Raw genomic sequence first — 13,300 nt, forward strand, 5'->3', positions numbered from 1 at the left:
GTTTCTTGAGCCAAAACCTACCCTTTTACATGCAAATCCAAGTGTATCCTTTTGTTAGCCACATTACATCCATAACAAAGACTAATTGATTCTTTAGAACATTTGCAAATTAGCAGTGGAGAGGTAGAGAAATTACAAGCCTATAGTAGGGTGCTTTGCTAATGTATATGAAGTGACATCATATACCTTCAAACACTTAAGTGGATTGGGAGCAAACACTATACCCTTATGAGGCTTTATCTATGATTTTGCATATCTTTAATAGTTAATTTGTGAGGGATAAAGTTCTTTAATTAGGACAACAACATCTTCTTTCTTTGCATGAAAATTTCCTTAACTTTTGATTTCATTTCCCTTGGCATTTTATTTGTATTTTCTTCCTTTATTTTTAGGCTTTTGGGAATTCTGAGGTGAGGTATTCTTTTGATTTGATTTTGTCCGGAGTCCAAAAGATTAGTGTGGGGGAATTTTAATGGGTCATATTTTTTACACACTTTTTTTAGATATTTAGGACCACATTTCATGATAGGAAACCCAAAATGTTCATTTTTAGTGTTAAATTAAGGTTTTGAACCCTAATGAAAAAGTGTATATATTAGGGGCATTTTGGTCATTTTGTACTTTATTGGAAATTCAAGAAAAAATTGAGAATTTGATTTGTACATTAGTTTTAGGTCTATTAGGGTTGCAATATTTGGTCTTAAAAGTTACATTTAGACTTAAGGTTAAAAAGTCAGCATTTTAGGTTGACTTGCCAATTTAGCTAGTTTGACCTAATTTGCATGCATGCAGGCTACCTTAATTTTTTTCATGTGTATTTGTGAAGTTTTGAATGAATTTTAAAAATATATGAAAAAAGATATTAGGGTTTGAATATTTTTATAATTATCACATGTATAAAATAACTTAGTCAAATTTCATGTTATTGTCTTAAGTAACACTTTGTATAAAAGAGGCCTAGTTCAAAACTTGGCTTGGCACATGGAAAAGCTTGAGCATGAAATTTCAGACTTGAATGGGCTTCAAAATGGTGTTATTATCGAGCCTAATGAGGCACACATGAAGTTTTCATGTACTTGCACACAAGGAATCTAGTTGACTTGTTAAAGCTCAAGATAGTTGCAATGCAGTTGAGAAGCTTTGAAGAAAAATTCAGATATGATCTTAGGGCATCTTAGACATGATTTTCAAGGTCTTTAAGGGGGAAAAAGTGCTTAACATGTCTATACACATATGGAATTAGAAAAGCAACATTGGAATTATTACCCAAGTTGACTTGCAACCTATATTACCTTTAACCTTTGTTGACCTAATGACTTCTATTGAGTTTTGTGGCAACCAGTTTAGTAACTCTTATATTTTCATCCAAAACACATTTAGAGAGGGTTTAAGATCAGATTTTGAGATCATTCACTCATATTTTTAGATTTCAAACTTTAAGTTCATAAAATCCTCTCACTTCTCTCTCTACGCTTCTACTCTCTCTCCTCTATATCTCCTAATCTAACCATTTGAATTTCACCAAACTACCACCATTATCTTCCTCTTTTCTTCCTCTACATAACCTAATAGCTTTTATAAGGATCAAACCATTTTTGCTTAGGATGAAATTCAAGGAGATTCAGCTATGATTTAAAGCTTCAACTTGAAGATTGCTTGAAGATGTAAGGCTAGATTCTTGAAGGAGCTACTATGAAGAGGAGGAAACCTTGAGTTTGTATTATTTTCTAAGAACACAAGAGAGAAAGTGAAGAACACTATGAACAAGTGAGCTTTGTCGCATCATAGTGTTCTTCACTATGAACAAGTGAGAGAAAATGATGCGACAAAGCTCACTTGTTCATAGTGTTCTTCACTTTCTCTCTTGTGTTCTTAGAAAATAATACAAACTCAAGGTTTCCTCCTCCTCATAGTAGCTCCTTCAAGAATCTATCCTTGCATCTTCAAGCAATCTTCAAGTTGAAGCTTAAAAATCATAGCTAAATCTCTTATGAATTTTGCCCTAAGCAAATAAAGTTTGATCCTTATGAAAGCTATTAGATTATGTAGAGGAAGAAAAGGGGAAGATAATGATAGTGGTTTGGTAAAATTTAGATAGTTAGATTGAGAGATATGGAGGAGAGAGAATGGAAGTATAAAGAGAGAAGTGAGAGGATTTGATGAATTTGAAGTTTGAAATATAAAAATATAAGTGAATGATCTCAAAATCTAATCCTAAGCCCTCTCTAAATGTGTTTTGGACGAAAATATAAGGGTTACTTACTAAAAAAGTTGCCACAAAACTCAAAACAAGTCATTAGGTCAAGTGAAGTCTAAGGCAGTATAGGTTACAAGTTAACTTGCATGATAATTTCAATGTTGCTCTTCTAATCACATATGTGCATGGACATGTTAAGAACTTGTGTTCCCCTTAAACACCTTAAAAATCACGTCTAAGATGCCCTAAGATCATATCTAAATTTTTCTTCAGAGTTCTCAACTGCATTGCAACTATCTTGAGCTTTAACAAGTCAACTTGATCCCTTGTGTGCAAGTGCATAGAAACTTCATGTGTGCTCATTAACCTTGATAAATCACATCATTTTAAAGCCCATTCAAGTTTGAAATTTCATGCTCAAGCCTCCCCATGTACCAAGCCAAGTTTTGAACCAAGCCTCTTCTATGCAAAATGTCACCTAAGACAATAACATAAAATTTGACTAAGTTATTTTACAAATGTGATAATTACGAAAATATTCAAACCCTAATATCTTTTTTCATATATTTTTAAAATTCATTCAAAACTTAACAAACACACATGAAAGAAATTAAGGTGTTCATACATGCATGCTTGTAAATTAGGTCAAACTAGCCAAATTGGTAAGTCAACCCAAAATACTGACTTTTTAACCCTAGGTTCAAATGTGACTTTTAAGACCAAATATTTCAACCTTAATAGACCTAAAACTAATGTACACATCAAATTCTCAATTTTTTCTTGAATTGCCAACAAAGTGCAAAGTAACCAAAATACTTCTAATATGCACACTTTCTTATTAGGGCTCAAAACCCTAATTTAAGACCAAGAATATATATTTTGGGTTTCCTATCATGAAATGTGGTCCTAAATGCCTAAGAAAAGTGTATAACAAATGTGACCTATTAGTTAACTCTCTCACTTGTGTAATTTGGTTTCTCTAAGTACTAACAATCATAAGGTATCATACCCCTAATCTAACCTCCTTTGAAACCGGTAGAGACTAGTTAGGTTTGAGTCCCTTATAGAATAAGTGGGATAATCTAGATTTCAACGGTCGGTGCCAAAGTAAATTCCCGATTTCAATGGTTATTGCCACTACCACATGGATTTAACCATCTACTTCTCTCCCTAGGCAAACTACCACCAACGATCATGTGATGCATGTATACCATGTATTTATGCAACTCAATTACCAATCACATAACATGGATTCACATATCTATAATTTCATATTCAACTTACTCCACGTGCCAAATACCATATTTTATCACTTTCACAATGACTGACCATTAATCAAAATCATTGCTTACTATATGCAAACATATATAAGGTTTTTCTTTTTTCCTAAAATCATTTCTCACCAATTCATCATAATTTTAAACATGTGAAATTTACATCAAGAGTTTAGATATATCAATCATGTTTCAAATTAGCTTATTCAATAATTAATTAATTAATATTTAACTATATAAACTAGGTATCCTCCGGTTACTTCAAGCCTTTGAGAGGTTAAAGGTTTATCTCTCGTAAGGTTTACCTCTTATACTAATTACTTCCAAAGCTTTTCCCAAGCTTGAATGGTGCCAACAGAGTCACTTTACAAACATTCCATAAGGTTATCATCATCAACAACTCATTCTTGAGAATTTATCCACATTAAACTACACATTCTTCACTCTATCAATCCCATAATTTACTACCCATTCTTACTTAATGGGTTCTCTAAGTTTCATTAACTCACATTATCATTATTGAGTCATTAAACCACCATTAATAAGCTATAAACACCTCCAACAATCACATTTATGATGAATTTTGGATATTAATAGCTCCTATGAACCAACCACTTCAAAAATCATTAATGTTGGATTTAAATACACTAAATCACTCCCATATTATATCCATTTTAACTAATAGGATTGGACCTATAGCTTCTATGGACCAAAAATTACACTCCCAACTCAAACCCTAACTTGAACCTTCATAAATATGGAAGAGAAGGGAAGAAAGAAAGCTCATTACACTTACCTCAAGTGTTAAGAAGCCTTAAAATGTCTTTAAAGGTCCTAATAGACGTGCCCTATAGAGCCAGATCATGCTCTTCATTTTTTAATCTTCCTTCTTTTTGTTTATACACGTAGAACATGAATAGATTTAATCAAAATTTTGGCTATAAGCCACGACGCACGCAGCCTTCCCCCACGACACATGGCATAGAGAGGCCTAACTCATGCCTGATTGCCTCTGTGCACCACAGCAGAGTGTTCACTTGCCGCGGCATATGGTACACAGGGCAATCCATCACTTTTTCCTCTTCTTTCCTTACTTGGATAGCCCGACTTTACTCAAGAGCCACATCTTGGGCTGAAATCACCATTAATTACATTAATTAGACCCTTTTGGCCACACACCTCATCAATACACTAATAATTCTTATTAAGCTAATTAATCATGCTTAATTTTCTCGAATGTTACATTGTAACTTAGCCCTTATAGTCTTAACTCAACTGTAACTCAATCCCTAAACTTTGTCGCTTTCAACTCAATCTATATAGTTTCAACCATTTAAATTTAGTTCCTATATTTTAAAAAATAAAATTATAATGATAGAAAATGTTTTTAAACTTTTAATATTTATAATATTTATAAATATTAAAAGAGTTTAGTAATTAAAAATATTATTAATAAAATTTAACATAATTTTAATCTTAATTACCAATGCATTCTATGATGAGTGAAAGACATATCTATACAAAGATCTAAATTAACTAAGGGGTAAAATGAGTAAATTTTTTTTTTTACATATACTAGATTGCTTATATTTTAAATTAAGATTAACTAAGGAAAAATATTTGTATTTTGGAGTGGAGGGAGTATACGAGTCCAAAATATAGGCAATTGAAAAAAATTTACATATCGATAAAATTTTTATTATGATAAAAATATAATTGTAAGGGTCAAAGTTTAGGGACTGAATTACAACCAAATCAAAACTTCAGGAACTAAGTTATAATGAGTCAAAATTTAGGAACTAAGTTACAATTAAGTCAAAACTATAAGGACTAAATGATTCCTTTTCCATTAATTATAATTATTTCTTAAAGCATCAAATTATTATTTTATGGTACAAGATTAAAAGTAGTAAATATTTATTAATATTGTTGGATTTAATGTGATCATTTTCATGATAATCAAAATTTACCAAATAAGTATATGAGAAAAGAAAATTTATCCAAGAATAGTTAAATTTTATAATATAGTACCAAATCATGATATTTAGAAAAAAGGAGAAAAAAATTAATAAGATTAAGTGAGATTATATAAATTATGCGAATAATTTCTTATTTAAGAGATTACAACTATTTAGATATTATAAAAATTTTACTTGAGCAAAAATATCTCAACTTAATTCAATTCTTTAAATTTTTGGGGATCCAAATAAATATGTGTGTACATATATATTGGATGGAATTTTAAGGGAAGGAGAAGAGAAAATGAAAAAAAAAATGATAAATGGATTTTTAGGAAATTGAGAGAGATATAGAAATTACAAAGAAAAAGAAACAAGGGAGATAAAAATCCTTGGACTAAGCTTATTTAAATTCAAAATCTCTAAATTTTTAACATTGTAGTTTAAGGGTATTGATTTGATATTAAATTTTTTTAAAAAATGACATAATCACCCCTTATTTAAATGAATGGATTTTTAGGAGAAGAGAAAATGAAAAAAAATGATAAATGGTTTTTTAGGAAATTGAGAGTGATATAGATATTACAAAGAAAAAGAAACAAGGGAGATAAAGATCCTTGGACTAGACTTATTTAAATTAAAAATCTTAAAATTTCTAAAATTTCATTGTAGTTTAAGGATATTAATTTGGTATTAAATTTTTGAAAAAAATGACATAATCGCCCCTCGTTTAAATTAATATCATAACTGTCCTACTTTACTTATTCATTTACTTTGTAATGTTGTTAATTACCCAACTTCACTAGTTCATTTTTCTTAGAATAAAATCAAGTGAAATTCTAGCAATGAACAAGTAAAGTAGGGCAAAGAATAATTGTCTGTAAGTAAATGATTAACATATAGTATAGAAATAAAATAAGTTATCTTAAAATGATTTAAACACATAAAATGGAAACAAGTTAATAGGGCAATAAATAACATTCCATTAGTAAATTAATAAGTGAAATAGGATAGTAAATAAGTGAAGTTGGAAAGTTCTGATATTAATTTAGATAAGGGGCAATTTTTTCATTTCACTCGAAAATTTAATATCAAATTAGTGCCCTTGAATTATAGTGAAATTTTATAGATTTAGGGGTTTTGAATTTAAATAAATTAGGTCAAAGGGTCTTTATTGAAATTCTCCCAAGAAATAAAGTAAGTGAAAAAGAAAAGAAAAGGAAAATGGAATTATATATGTAACATCCAAAATGTTTAATCTAAAAACTAATTGCTAATTAAGGGTAAATTAGTAAATTAGTGGATTAATAATATAATCATAGTTTTGGATGGTGAATTGACATTTTGGATTGTTGGACAATTGTATGATTAGGATCGAGTGAGAAAATTATGATTTGGCATAGAGCGTGTGAGCCTATAGTGAGAATTCTCTCACTATGCCATGCACTGCAGCATATGGATGATGCTCTATAGCGCATGGATCAAAAAAATAGATTAATATGTGCATAGTCAGATGTGAGAATTAGAGAGGAAAAAGGGAGAAACACTCAAGAAGAAGAGGAAGAAGAGTATACTTTGCTAGGGCAAGAATTCTTAGTGCACTAGGAGTTAGCTTTGACCTATCATTTACAAGTAATTTTTATACCTCGTTACTCTCCTATTCTACCCTTTTTTTTAGTTTGAGATACAAAGAAACTGAATTGGAGAGTTTTAAGGAGTTGTTTTCTGACTCAATAGTTATGAAAAGACTATTAGAGTTAAATTAAGGTTTTGCTACTGATTTGGTGACTAATGGTTGAGCTTTGAAATTATAGGCTCAGCTTAGCCTAAATTGAGAAGTCTAAAAAGTGTGAAAAATATTCTATGGATTGTGTGAAAGTTAATAGAGGTCATATATAGTTTCTAAGGAGTGGATAGGATTTGAGGTTTCTTAATAAAGGGAATTAGAAGTTTAATTTAACTCAATTGTGTTAACAAGTACTTATGGTCAATTTGTAATTGACATAAAGTGCTAAATTGTGTAGATTGATGTGGTTCACAAGTTATTCTAAGTAGTTGATTGCCTAAAAGTATAAAGAGTATCATTGGTAACCTTTTTAGAAACAAAAGGTTTGAAGTAGCAAGGTAATTCATACTCTATTAGCTAGTTTAACTATTTATAAGTAAAATTTTAATATAATATATATTGTTGTACATTGACATGGTTCAAATTTGTATGATTTTGAAAATTAAAATGAGTTTTAAGTTATAACCTGTGTTTACTAAAAGAAATTGTTTAAAAAGTTGATTGTGAAAAGTATAAATATGATATAATATAAAAAATTGTATATTATATTTGAAAAGAAATGATCATGAAAGATGTGGAAGTTTATCCTAGGTGGAGTAGTGTAAAAGGTCAACATGGCATGGTTGACACCTTAGGATGCCAGGTGTAACTTATATTCTCCTTAGTGTCTAAATGGGTGCGGTATTAGAGTATTTTTGTCCTTAGTACTCGAATGGGCGTGATGTTAAAGATTATGCTCCTTAGCATTTATGAGATGTGATGTTAGAGTAACAATACCTTGATTGCATGTGTGATAGGGGGAATCCATAATTCGTAAGTGAGATAAAATACTTAGTTAGGTGGTTCCACTATAAAAGGTGAGCTCGGATTAGTTTATATAGAATTGGTCTAGTGTAGCCTATGGATTCTATCGAGGTAGATGCGAAGGTTTGGTTGGGTAGGATGATCATACTTGTGAAAATGATTATTTACATATTTGTGTGTGGGTATGTATATATATTAGAACATAATTGATAATAATAATGTTTTATTTATTTGTTTATAGTTTTACTTGTTAATAGATAGAGTTGGATTATTTTGGTTATTAGGACTTCTGTCTCACTTTGTGGTTACTATTTTACAAGTTTCGATGCTGGTAGTAGTGGAGAGAAAGACCTAGGCTAAGAATAGTAGGACTACTACAATTTCTTATTATGAATTGTTTAATGAATTTGTAGAATTATGTATATATTAATGTTTATAAGTTGCCATATGAATTTATTCATGTATTTTGGGTGCACTTGTATAAGTGAGATGTGAAAATGTTTAAAATGTGATCATACCTCTTTATCATTTAACTTTTAGTTAAAATACGATTAATAAATGCATGTCATTTTCTCAAAAATCCTTTTCTTTTCCCACTCTGCAAGTTCTAAAATCATGCAAATATGTGATATCACATATTTAAATTTCACAAATAATTTGTAAATAGTTTCACAAGCTAACAAATAGTATAAATCATTCAATTATTTCAATCCTTTTATTACTAAAAGGGTTACCCATGGGAACTCCAAAAACTCTAATGGTTACTTCAGCTTCTTAAGTTCTAATTTACAAACTTTGCAACATTAAGCATTATGTTAGTTTTCTAACTTAACATAAGTACTCATTAGCTAAATGTTAAATTTAGTTGCCCAAAACTCCTAACTTCAATCATTGAGCTAATTAAAGCTACAACCAACTCGTATTATCTTCATTCAATACTTATTAAGTTAAATCACTTATTTAATCAATCCCCATAACTCTCAAAACAACTGTACTCATGCTAAATTCATTCAAACCATTTAACCTAACACTCAAGCTTTACAAAATACTTATGCAAGCGAAAAAACTAGAATCAAGCTCTATAAGGTACAAATCTAGCTTAGAACCCATTTAGCCATTCTTAATACCCAAGAAAATATAGGTAGGGAGGTAGAAGAATGAGTAGGAAACTTATCCAAGTGGTTGGTATACCAAATTAACTCCCAAGTTGTCTAAACTTGATGCCCTAACAAAGAAAATGCCAATCTCCAAAGGTCCCTTGCATTTTTTTTATTTTCCTCTTATTTTGAAACCTAATCCACAACTTATCTATCATATTTTTGCACCATGCATTGTGGCACATGGTACAGTAAGCTAAGTCTCATTTAAGTTCTTACTCTCGATCCTAGTTAACCCAACTTCCATTCTAGACTAATCTTAAAGTTGTCCAATGATCCAAAATGTCAATTATCAACCCAAAATCATAATTAACTTAATTAATCTATTAATTTACTAATTTACCATTTAATTAACAAATAGATTCTAAATTTAAAACTTGGGATGTCACAGTCATTCATATTGAATGAATGATGTTGATTTTTTTTAGCACTTGCATTTGTAGACTTAAAGATTGAATTTAGTCATTTTTTGGTTGTCCTAGTCATGGTAAGGTTCAAGTTTATAGTTTGACTTTTGCATGGGCCAAGATAGTTATGTAAGCATGTTTTGGCATATCAAACTTGTTTAAGATGTTGATTTAGATGATAGCATGAAATGAGGATTTCACATAATTTTCCACCCTTGCTTTTGGGTGTTAGGTGGTTAGTTCTTGAATTATGAATTGTTTCATGCATGTGAATGTTTCAACAAGTGTATTAGAATTCTTTGAGTGTAGTTCAAGCCCTTGTATAAGCTAATAGCTTGTGTTGGGATATTTAGACATTTGATTGATAGTTTTAGAGGTGAAAATGTGAAATTTTGCCCCACATGTCCAAATTCTTTGTTTGGTATTGGATTATTGTGAAGCTAAAGTCATTAGTTAGATTATAAACTTACAACATGTGGGTGCTTGAATCATCTCAGTTGGAGGTTTGAGTCAAAAGTTGTACACATCAAAAGTTTATTGTTAGAAGTTGTCATGACAAGTGGGTTATGGCTAACTAGATTATTGGTCACAACTTATTTGTGTTAATAGCTCTTTTCATTATGGCTTAATGTGTGTTGGTCATGGCTTAATGCTCTTTATGTTAGATATGGCAACACACCCAAGAGGGGGGTGAATTAGGTGTTTATGGAATTTTTAGTTCTTTTGAAACTTTTTTAACAAAACTGTATTTAAAGAAAAGTTTAGAGAAATTTGAGTTTTAAACTTTGTGTGTAAGAATGCTAAAGTAATCTTCATGTAAAATCAATGTGGAAGTTTAAGTAAGAGCATATAGATATAACAAATTCAATTTTATACACTAAAACATAGCATTAACTAGGATTGCTAGAAATATAAAGAGTTAAGGGAAGAGAGAGTGAAAACTATGATTTATCCAGGTTTGGTTTCACCACTTGAGCCTACGTCCTGTCCCCAAGGAATCACTTGATATTTCTCCACTATAACACAAGCTTAAGTAGGTGCTTGCTGGAATGCCCTCAATGATATTACCATTCAACCTTTCACACAATCTACAACTAATTTAAAATTATTTTCCTTAAAGGGTTGGAATCTTAACATAAAATATTTGAAAACCAAATATTTGAAACACATGGTATAAAACATCACACAGCAAAAGCACATTACTAGTGCATGTGGAAGTCGTTAAGAAAAAGATTACAAACAACTAAATTCTAACATAATATGGCACATACATCATAGCTTATGCCGCATGCACCGTGGCATGTGACACAAAGACACTGGCCTTTTCTCTATGACGTGCACTATAACATGTTGACATATGTGCTGCAGCATACACCAAATTCTGCTGATAGATAGTAGCTTTTAATGCAAACTTTGGATGTGCATTATTTTTGCATCCGATGTCTGATTAGAGTGATTCAAACACCCACACGAAGCTTATTTCAAAATCTAACTAGTGACACTGATTTTATTTTAATATGATACCTTATTCAAAATTTGAACACTCAAATGCATTTTGACCAATTTAAGTCAAAACTTATCACTTCAGCATTATCGTTTGAAAACAAAAGTCATTGTCCACTTTTTAGACCTTGACCATGTCTAATGGGATAATTTACACTTGATTGAACATTTATAAACACAATATCACACATATACATGCATTTAGCCTATAAACTGCTCTTTTCACACATTCTTAAGCATAACATTAGCATTCCATACACTTGGCCAAGTAATCCCATTTTCACAATACTTTTCTTCATGCTCACATATACTCATGCCCTAGCTCACATTATCATATTTGTCTCAAATATACAAGCTTACACCACACTAGGCTAGAATACAAAAAAGTCATCTATACACACATATATTCACAACACTATGCACATGTATCAATTTTTACAGCAACTTATATTTATATACATATCTCATATCGTAAGGTTATTAAACTAATTCTTACGATGGGCTTAGTCGAGAAACCTCTAGTCTCGACCCAATTCCTTCCCTTTTAAACCATAAATAACCACAAGTGAGATCAAAATTTCAGTAACCCAAATAAATTATTAAATGTCTATTAACATATAAAACCACATATAAGTAAACAAAATCAAAGTAATTGTTTATATATATATCAATAGTAACATCCTCTTTTCAAACACTTTTACATAATCACAATCAGGGTATAGTGGTAATTAGTAAATGATTGAAAGTTTAGATAGGTTACCTATGTTATATTGGCTCAATGTGGAACATCTTGATTTTCTAATCCTATGATTAGCTATTAATTAGGGGTAAAGTGATAATTAGTAAATGATTGAAAGTTTGGATGGTTGCTTGATAATTTAGCTCATTAGGGTGTTGCATTGATAGGTATGTGTGGAAGGATCATGTTTTGGGTTGAAACATGCATGCTAGATAAGGATTACCCTTACTATGCCACATGCTGTGGCATAAGTTGCATCCATTATGGTGCATGGACTAGAAAATGACCTCTTGAGTTGTGAAATTTCATGAGTTTTAGAAGGGAAAAATCAAAAACACATGAGAAGGAGAAGAGAGGAAGCCAAGGTCTGTTAGGGCAAGAGATTTTTTAGCATTGGAAGGCATTTTCGATCAGTTACTTGTTAGGCAAGTTTCATATAACTTTACCTTTGATTCTACCTAAATTTCTCTTAGTATGAGTTATAGAGGAATTGAATCGAGAAAATTTTAGAAATTAGTTTCTTATCTCATAGTAATAAAAAGGTTCTCGAGAGTTAAATTAGAGCTTTGCGACTGGTTTAGAGTTGAATGATGGAACATTGAACTCGTAGGCTCTATTTGCCCCAAACTAAGTGAGAATTTAAGGTGAAAATCATATTTAACCAAAATGAGATTGTTCGAAGTGATATAAAGTGGTAATCAGGTGGTAACTAACTTAAAATAGATAAGTGCAAAGGAATGAATGGCTAGTTGTAGCCATAGTTAGTAGTTATGTGCTTTTAGTCATTTTAAACTAGTTGACTAATTGTGTCAATTATGTGTAAATTGGTATAATCTACGAGTAGAGTTGGAAAGAGGCTTATAGTGACACATTGGTGGTAATTGAAATTCATGGGTAACTTTCTTAGTAATAGAAGGGTTAAGGTAACTGAATAACTTTCTCTGTTTGACTATTTATTATAACTGTATGTGAGTATGATATGTAGTATATGAAATCATTTTAAAAAAGAGCATATTTTGTAGCATTGTATATTTATTATATGAAAATAAACTTTGATTAAATAAATAAGTGACATGCATAATTTTATATAGAAATGTATATATATGTATATATAGGATTGGTGGTGATTGGGAACCTACAATTGGTTCGAAAAGCATGATCATAGGGTAAGAGTTTACTTGTGTGGAGTGTAATGATAAGATCATATGGCATTATTCTCCTTGGTGCCTGACGAGTTGTGGTGTTGGAGAATTGTATCTCCTTAGTGCCTTTCGAGGTGTGGTGTTGGAGATTATTTCCTTAGTACCTAGTGAGATGTAGTGTTGAAGATTTAGACTCTTTAGTATCGATGTGATGTGACGTTGGAGTCAACGACACCCTATTGTATGTATTAGGGGAAACCATAGTTTAGAAGTGAGATAGAACACATTTAGTTAGGTTAATCTACTACTGAAGGTAAGCTCAAGGTTAATGAG

This window comes from Prosopis cineraria, unplaced genomic scaffold (genome assembly GCF_029017545.1).
Source record: "Prosopis cineraria cultivar Desert tree isolate PC_DT_omini unplaced genomic scaffold, ASM2901754v1 PC13, whole genome shotgun sequence".
NCBI lineage: Eukaryota > Viridiplantae > Streptophyta > Magnoliopsida > Fabales > Fabaceae > Prosopis > Prosopis cineraria.